Raw genomic sequence first — 9,392 nt, forward strand, 5'->3', positions numbered from 1 at the left:
CTGGCTGAGGAGGCAGAGGAAGAGCAGGTGTGGATCCACTGACGCAGAGGAGGCTCACAGGCCTGTGCCCGAGCTCACCTCTCAGTGCTGCGTTTCTGTTTCTGTACCACCATAAATCCCCCTTGCCCAGGGACTGCCCTGACTCAGTTTCAGCCTGAGGGACTGCTTGGAGCCTGTGGTCTGAAGTTTTAGATGCCACTGCAGTTGTTAGGGTTTGCAGCAAGCTCCTGAAGTGCCTACAAGGACAGAGCCAACATCCTTGTGAGGAAACAGGACTGAATAATGAGATTATTGCAGTTTAAATTACTAAGCAACAGTCTCTCTGACAATGAACTTAGTAACGCTCTGCCATCTATTGAATCACACTAATGAGACAGAACAACTCCACTTAGATACAAATTACTCTGCATTTCATTTAAATAAAGGTCAGAGAGCTAAAAGCTACACAAGCCACCACAGTCCTGCTGTACAACACACCCAGCAAAAGGCATCCTTTGTTCCCAGAAGGGACCCAGCCTTTCTGCCATGGGCTGCCGAGGTAGGGCTGCGTCTGAGCACCCCACACAGACCTCCCACCTCTGCTCCCCATTGCCATCCCTGCGGGGGCCCGGGCCTGCTTGGCTCGGGAACAGCTCCCTGCTCTGGGAGGTGAGCATCAGTTCACCAACGAGATTCAGGGGGAGAGAGAGCTCTGATTCTCCTTGTTCTAAAGTACAAGCATGTGTACGATCTTGCGTAAGAAACAATTATACCCCTTGGTTCCCACTGCTTAAAATCCGCCTCTCTTGTCCATGAGGCTGCGAAGCCAAGCAGGGCTGCCTGTTGAGAGTCTTGCCATTTATCTGGCTGGCGCCATCGTGATTATCTTCATTTCAAACTCTGGTTTTGTATGTGTCTCTCACCAGTGCAAACTGGTGACTTTCATTGAGTATTTAAAGGCTTTGTTTGAAATCAGTGCCTCCTTGGGCTGAAGCTGGTCATGAGAGGGCAGGCCTGTCATTCACCCAAGAGCCTGCCAGTTACAGCTGGAGATTATTGACACACACTGCTGGTTTTAACCTCCCTTTGCAAGCCCAGAGCAGATGGGTGCTCCCCAGCCATGGGGAGAGGGGAGCTGAGGTGCCCCCGTGGGATCCCCCCCCAGTGGGTGCCTGCACGATGTCTCTGGAGGATGGGAATATTCCCCCATGCTCACAGCAGCATTAGGTTGCCTCAAGCTGTGCTCCTCACTGGCTTCTTTCCACTGCTCTTAAGGAGCAGGGCAATGACTGCAGGCGAGTCACCAGCAGCATCACCGGTACAGCTCATGCCTGTACCAAGACGTCACCGTCGAGCTGGGCTTGGCAAGGCTTTCATCCCTGCACTGCCCTTGCCCACACATGGCTTAGGGACACTTCCTGAACCTCCAGCGCCCATCCTGTCAGCTCTGGGGTGAGCCTGCAGCTGACTGCAGCATGGGGACAGGGCTAGTCCTGGGGCCGCTGGGCACTCTCAGTGATCCCGCACCACTGCTGGAGAACGTCACCCTGAGCAATGGTGTGGGGCTGGTGAATGTGAGGCACTGGGCTGCAGGAGTCCCTGCACTTGCAATGCCCCTCAACCCTCGTGCTCGCCAGGACGAAGCAGCAGTCAGTGAGGATCCGCTCACCGAGGCGATCAGGAAGGAACCTGTTTATTCCACTGCCAAAATCAGTCACAACACAAATAGGCAATAAACATCCTACAAACACCTTCCTCTCCCCTGTGTGCACTGTGTGTCCACTTGTATGTCTGTATACACATTTTAAGGGCTAATGAAAAGAGCCCGACTGACAGTTTAAAGGAACAAGCACTTCCCGTTATTTACAGAACTGTTACAATACAGGAAGCAGCAGAGCAAACTTCTCCCTTGGGCTGTGTCAAATCCCTGATCCAGAGGAAACACTTGAGCATAAAGCTCATGTATATTCACTTTTCTCATCCTCCCTGTTCAGATGCAGGAGCTGTACCTTTTCCTGGGAGCAGAGGGGCTGTTATGGAGTTCCTTGGCTCGGGGCTATTCTTGCCATGATGATGGCTGCAAATTTTCATTTCTATGTAAACTGACACCTGAATCAAACAACATAAACCCCAAATTCCACCTCTTCCCACCAAATCAGCCCAGTTCCCATCCAGTACAAGTTTCTGACTGCATAGTCCTCAGCCCCTGTCTCAGTCCTGTGCTCTGCCTGCCTGGTGCCGTGGCTGTGGTAGCTCAAATAAAGCACATGGTTCCAGTTATTATTTACTTGCAAAACATTTCATCAGGCCATGTGTCTGATTCAGGACTCAAAAAGCCAGGCCACTAAAGGAGGACAGCATTTAATGTAATGAAGTAGCAGGGAAATGTCATGCTTTAAAGATGTCTTGCAAGGAAATGGATTCCATGCTGTGTCCTCAGAGCTCTCAAGGTCAAAATAATAATTATGAGAAGGGAGCTGGAGGAAGAAGGGTAAGGATGGGGCTTTGCGTGGGGCAGCAGCACAGCCTGAGCCCAGTAGGGCAGGCCTGTCCCTTGCCAGGCACTTTCTATTGCTCCTGAGCAATTACAGATTGATGGGTGAGTCACAGAAGAAAAACACAACTGGACTTTGTTTACCCGGGAGGAAGCTGCCTTCAGGGTTTCCCAAGAGCTGGAAGCTGGGGCTGAACCAGCAGGGACCCTCCTGCAGAAGGCTCTGATCAATTACAAGGGTTTCCTCCACCCCCAGGTCGGTCTTGCTGACCTGACCAGACCCAGAAGGGCACCAAAGCCACCTGTAACTGATGGTTTGAGGTGTACCGTGCTGGCCAGGCTCCAGGGGAGCGGCAGCACACAGTACCAGCGGTGCGCTGCGAGGGGCCAGCAGGGAACCCATGGCCAGGGCTGGTGCCACGGCCCAGCTCACCCTTGCTGCATCCCTGCAGGAGCCCTGGACTGCCCGTGTGTGCCCGTGTGTACCCGTGTCCTGTCCTGCATCCTGCCCTGCGGCTGGTGAGCAGGGAGGAGGGCAGCGAAGAGCTGCCTTTGACCCAGGGCACCCACAGACCACTCGCTGGCTGCCCCGGGGGGACCCTCAGCCCCTTCCAAGGCAAGGGATCTTCCCAGACCCAGCCTGGGGGGCTCAGCTGGCCCTGGCCCCAGCCAGCCTGCTGCCGTGACCTGTGAGACAGGGCCTTGGGGACAGAGTCCATGCAATGCCAACAGAGATCTGGGTTGGGCTTCCGATACCAAACCTCCAGTTTCTGCTGTGTCCTCTCCCTCCCCTCCATCCGTCAGCCCTGTCTGCTGAGGCTGTAACGCCCCAGCAGGACCCTCTGCCCTCGTGAACTGCAGCCAGGACAGACTTCATGTGTTATTGTGGGATAAAAAAAACCCTTGCCAAAAAACACACAAAAAGGACAATACACAGATAGCAAGTGCCCAAACGTTAGGAAAGGTCAGAAGGGGTTTTCTGTACAATCCATCTAAGTTTTCCTATGGGACAGAGCAGAGCCCGCAGGAGCTCACCTCCCGGTGCTTCCATGGGAGAGCGCAGTGGGGACCTGCAGGGCTGCCGGGGTGTGTGGGGGGAAACTCACAGCCCCGATGCAGGCTCTGAGCTGGAGGAAGCCCCAGCGCACCTGGATCTCTCCTTGCTCCTGCCCCGTCTGGTGCTGCCATGCTCCAGGGATGATCTGGAAAGCACCGGTGGCTGCTATGTCTTCCTCCGGTGCTCGTAGGTGCTGCAGCCCCATCTCTGCCCTGTCCCCTGCTCCTGCAGCTTCCTGTCTGATCCTTGTTTTCCTGAGCATCCCCCAGGTGCTCCCTGGTCAATAAATCCCGCAGTTCTCTCCACATCCCGCTGGGACGGGCAGCAGCACAAGGGCCATTCCAGCAGTCTGGAATAATTAGCTCTATTTGTGTTATTACTGTGGAATAATTACATTTATCATGACAGTGCTTAGGGCCAGATTCCTATGTCTGGGACTGTGCTTTTCACCCCAGCCTTTGTTCACTGACCCTCAGTCTCTGCTGGTGCACCCAGACCTGCCATGAAGCCCTCGTGCTTACCCCAGGGCGCTGCTCTGCTCCCTCTGTGGTCACAGTTTCATGGCTTTGTCTTTGCTAGAACAACCCCAGCTCCCCATTGTGTAGAGAGGAGCAGGACTTGGAGCTGAAACTTCTCCAGGGAACATTTTGGGAAGTTCGTAAGCCTGGTGATGGAGGGGTTTGGCCGGTGGCCTGTGCCCCACACCCCACCGCACCTACCTTGAGCCTGGTATTGCCCAAATGTCACCAGCATTGCTCAGTGCAGCGCAGCAGTGCAGATTATTCAGGGCAGGGAAAGCCAGATCAGATATAAATATCAACCAAACCAAGTCATCTTGTCCTCCAGCTGCTTCTAACCTGCCACCCCCAGCCTTCAAGTGCCATTTTAACCTCAGCGGCTGCTTTGCACAGCCTGGTCTTGCCCAGACACACCCCAAAGCCCGCTCCCACTGCATTGCTGTGGGATCATGGCTAGTCTTAGCAGACCCGTCAGGAGGCAGCTGCAGGCAGGAGAAGGTCAGAAGTGTTGGTTTGGCAGCTGCAGACATCCCTCATCCTCAGACAACTCCATCCTGCAACGAGGAGTTGCAGACAACTCCTTGTCCCCATTCAACAAATGTAATGTAATGCTTGCAAGATTTTGCACCATTAAGTCAAAGGAGAGAAATAAAGGCTGGCAAAACCAGCGGCTGGGAGGGGACTCTACTTCACACATCACAGGGCACCTTTTGGGCAGAAAGGAGGGGGCTTGTGACCCCTCACCACCCACGTCACCGCAGAGGAGCCAGGCACTGCAGTGGTACCTGCTTCTGAAACCGAGCATGGCTCTGGCTGTGATGGCCCAGGCTCACTGACAGCCCTGTGCCCTGCCAAGCAACCGAGTAACTGCAGATGCTCCTGGACTGCCCCCCCAGCAACCAAACCCTCCCTCCTTTTCCCTTTCCTTTGCCTTTCCCCCTCCAGTCTGCCCCTGAAGGCAGCCCCTGTTGCACTCTCCTTCTACCTCCTGCGGAGGAGCTTGGATGTGTTCTTCCTGTTTCTTCCCCTTCCCTGCTCCTCCTGGTAGCTTTCCTCTGAGTAGTCATTAACCAGTCTGCCCCTTACTCCAGGGAAGAGATGATGCTCCAGAAGTCAGAGCATATGCCCATGTACCTTCTACCTTTGCAGATGAGACTTTTCATCTCACCTTGAAGGCAAAAACTCTACCTAAACAAGGAGCTTCCCTGAGAATAATTTGTCCTTATTCACGGAAGAGCAAAATCCTCCCCTTGTGTGGAGTTCCCCCCCCCGAGGAGCAGCGTGCCCATGCAGAGCTGCAGTGCTCCAGAGCAGGCCAGCAGCGGCTGTGAGTGCCAGGCTGTGAGTCTGCTCCGGGCAGCTCAGCCTCCTGTGATGGGCACCATGGAGGAACAGGCTCAGCCGCTCCCCATCAGCTCTGCATGGGCAACAGTGTGCACCAGGAGATCCATGCAAGAGCTGGGAAGGATGAGGAGGAGCAGTGCTCTCTCCCAGCTTGGATGAACATGTTCTGTTGGGTCTCCAGCAGCAGCAGGTGCTCCTGGCCCACTGCCCCTGGAGCACCAGTGCTCCAGGCAACATCAAGAGGACAGACTGAATCAGCATTAATTGGGAACGTAACGTCTTGTGAATGCAGCCCTCCCATCTATCCCTTTGCTGCAGTTTCTCCTGCTGCTCCAGGAACTCTTCCTTGGTCTATTTTTGGTGCTGGATTACATCACTGCCAGCTCTACTGCTTTGAAACAGGCACTGGCAGTGAACAGCAGTGACGGTGATCTGCAGGGCTGCAGGGAAGGGAGCTGTGTGTACAGGAGCTTTATCACTCAGCCAGCAGATGACTGGGCTGCGCTTGGGAGCTGCTGGATGGAGCCTGCTTTGGGACAGCAAACAAGGAGCATCATGGTGATGCTGGTGTGCAACAAGAAGGAGCACCCTGCTGTGAGAGCCCCCGCTTCCACCGGGCCTGGGGGATGCTTTCCAGCAGCACTGCCATTGCCTGGCTGTGCAGCACCAAGCAAGTTAATTAATCCTCTGTGCTTCTCCTCTTCCCAAAGAGAGAGTTTATGCTGACCTACTTTTTACACAGAAATCTGCAAAGGGTTCCAATGTCCATGACAAGCAAGTGATGCTGAATGCGCTGATTATGCTGGCTGTTCCCGGTACCCAGACAACGGCGGAGCCAAAACAGCAGCCAGTAAAAGCAGAACATCACAGCTCTGGAGGAAGTAACAGAGAGAGCTGCTCCTGCAGGCAGGTCACAACTTCCAGCCTGGCAACCAGCCATTGCTTTTGGGCAACACTGACACACGTGCTGACCAGGCACATGGGAGGGTGGCTCAGGCCATGAGATGCCACGAGCAGCCACGAGGCACAGAGGAAGGTCAGCCTTGCACCCCTTGCATCAGGCTCAAGGGGCCTGGCAGGCCCAGGAAGGTGGAAGCCCGGAGCTCGCAGAGAGCCCTTGGCGTGCCTGAGAGGCTGCAGATGCCCTGCGTGCCTCCCCAGGAGCACTGGCACTGCTCATACAAGCACCTCTGGGGCCCTGAAGGGGCTGCCTGGGCCACGGTGAGTTCAAACCTCTCCATTGCTGAGCCAGCCTCACGGCCGGGGCTGCAGGAACCTGTGCAGGAGCCGTTAGCAGAACCGAGGGAACAGGGGCACCCAGGCTGGCCGAGCACCTTCCACAGCCCCCCCTCTGCATCCCTGCCGGACAAAATCCCTCTCGCAGAGGCTCTGCCCAGAGCAGGGGCTGGGGCTCCTCAGGAGGAAATTCTGAGTTAAATTCCTTCCTGCCGAGTCACGGCAGTGGGAACAGTGTGTGCTCCAGCACCATGACGTCCTGCTGGCCTCCCGCTGCTCCGCCGCTGCCTGGCACCGCAAGGACAAGGCTCTCCCAGCGAGGCAGTGGGAGGTTTTGAGGACTGGGGGGCATATTTGTGGTGCCTCTGCCCAGGGGAGGCTGGTGGGGGCCAGGCATCATCGTGGGGGAAGAAGATGCAGCCGCCACAGAAGAGCTGCAAAGATCCCCTCCATCCCCCCAGGGAGGAGGAACAGAGCTCTGCTGCAGATTACACATGAGCCCAGCATTAAGCAGTTATTAGCGAGGGCTCAATAACAAAACCCAGAATTAAGGAGAAGGAGCAAAGCCTCATCCGGTGCAAATGGCTGCAGCTGCACAGAGGCTGTGAGCCCCACACTAACTCATCCTCTGCTCCTCAGCAGCAATAATGAAACAGTTAAAGCATCCCGAGGAAGCTGTTCTGTTTGTGTTTGCATTGAGCTGCTTAAAAAGTAAACACTGCATAAGGCCAGGCCTGGCAGCGGCTGTCACTGGCCTCACATCCAGGATGTGGTGGGCTGATCCCAAGCAGGGTGGGCTGGCACGCAGCCGTGCTAGAGATGGGAACATGAGCTGTGTCCAGCATGGAGCGAAGGCTGCTCCCCCCTTCCCAGGGCAGATCTGCCAGTGGAGTCACAGATCTGGACAAACATCCTCATGATTTTCTCTCCTCTCAAAGATGAAGCAAATGCTGCCCTGATCTGGGCAATCTGGGTAGGGATTATTAAACCAAAGTGGTATCTGGGCCAAGGTTAATGAAGGAGCCTGCAAAATCCTCCTGGCCACAGCATTTCGGTTCCCTCATCTCGGTGGCTGGCACTGTGCCACAGGGCCACAGAAGCCCAGCAGCTGGCTGGGGCTCATGCTGAGTTCCTCATCCTCACAAGGGTGACACGAGGCTCTCCTCATGCCACCTCATGAAGCCTGTGCAGCACCTCTGCTGGTACCTGCGACCTCCATCCCTCCACGGGGACACGCTCCCTGCTGCTCAGCAAGGGTCACATCCCTTCAGAGCAGCTCCAGCCCCATTTGCCCCATCTAGGGCTTCCAGGGCAGAGCTCATGCCCACTGTGCCCGGTGCCATGCAGGAGAGCTGCAGCCGATCAGCATCGCAGGCAGAGCCAGGCTGCACCGGGTAATGTGCGAGCACCTACTCAGGAGAGGCTTCAGAGACCTCCAGGGTCCCAAATCCCACACCTCAGCTTGGGCAGCTTCTCACTGCTGCAGACTGCCCCTGGCAAAATGGGCAAGCTCTTTCCCCCCTTGTTTTAGGTGAACAGAGAAGTTCTTCGAAGTATGGGCTTGTGTTTCTGTCATTTTCCTGCCGTTCTTACCACTGAGAGCTTTGGAAATGGAGACCTGGGGACATCACAGCCTGAGCTCACATATCACTGCCCTGATGGGCTCCTTATCACTGGAGCAGTTTCCAACACCTCAGCCCTCCTGTTAAAACCATTAAGTCTCTGCCCACCGATGCAAAGGGAAACTGAAACCACAACCCAGCAGTAACCAGGGAAATAAAGTTTTCTGCTTCCACCAGTTTGAGGCTGCCCAGATCCTGCTGTCTCCTGGGAGACCCAGGCTCCCTGGTCCCAACTGCTTCCCCAGGGCTCTCACCAGGGTGCTTTCCTTCCAGTGCCAGCTCCTTAACAAACACTGGCTGATCCTGTCACATTTCTCTAGTGCCAGCCAGTGACGCCAGCCCTGCTGTCAAGGGATCAGCTCCCTGTTCACCAAGCCAGCTCATCAGAAATGACTCCGGATCCATGGACACAGGCTCCTTGGAGTGCTAGAGGATGCTGAGGTCAGATCTGCAGCAGTAGCCCATGGTCTGGAGATGCAGCTCCATGGAAGAGACTTGGCACCAGCCATAGCTACTCATCCTGCATGGCAGGGCCAGGAGGAGCCCTTGCCAATAGGGGAAGCAGAACCAGTATCTCTGTCTCTTCTATCTTTTGTCTGGTCAACATCCACCCTTCAATAAAGCACAATTATCTGTTTACTCAAAACAAGGGTAATTAACCACCCAAATGGTGACTGGGGAATGTGAGAGCCACAATAGTCCCTATTATGAGGCACATCCACTTAATGGAGATCATTCTTCCTGGCCTTAAAACCTTGGCAGTGCACGTCAGCACCTTCACCCAGTGCAGCACTGAAAACAGCAGGGAACTGGTGTCCCTCCAGGGCAGAGGACAGCCAGGTCAGGACCAGAGCCACCAGCTTGCCACATGGAGCTGGTGCCGCAGGCTTCCCAGCTCAGGAGGTGACAGCACTAATGGGAATGCTGCATATATTTGACTTCCATTTGCAGGGTGACCTCACCAGCCCCCTGCTGAAGTGATTCCCAGGTCAATGCTGACTTGGCTGCGCCCCAGGAGTGGGAGCTGCATCGCCAACCCCCAGCCCCAAACCTGCAGATCCCACTGCCCCAGTGAGCATCCTGGGCACTGCCAGTCTCACAGCCAGGCTCAGTTCAAACCCTGCCAGGATCTTCCACATCTG

Source organism: Melopsittacus undulatus, chromosome 9 (assembly GCF_012275295.1).
Source record: "Melopsittacus undulatus isolate bMelUnd1 chromosome 9, bMelUnd1.mat.Z, whole genome shotgun sequence".
In the NCBI taxonomy this organism is placed as follows: domain Eukaryota; kingdom Metazoa; phylum Chordata; class Aves; order Psittaciformes; family Psittaculidae; genus Melopsittacus; species Melopsittacus undulatus.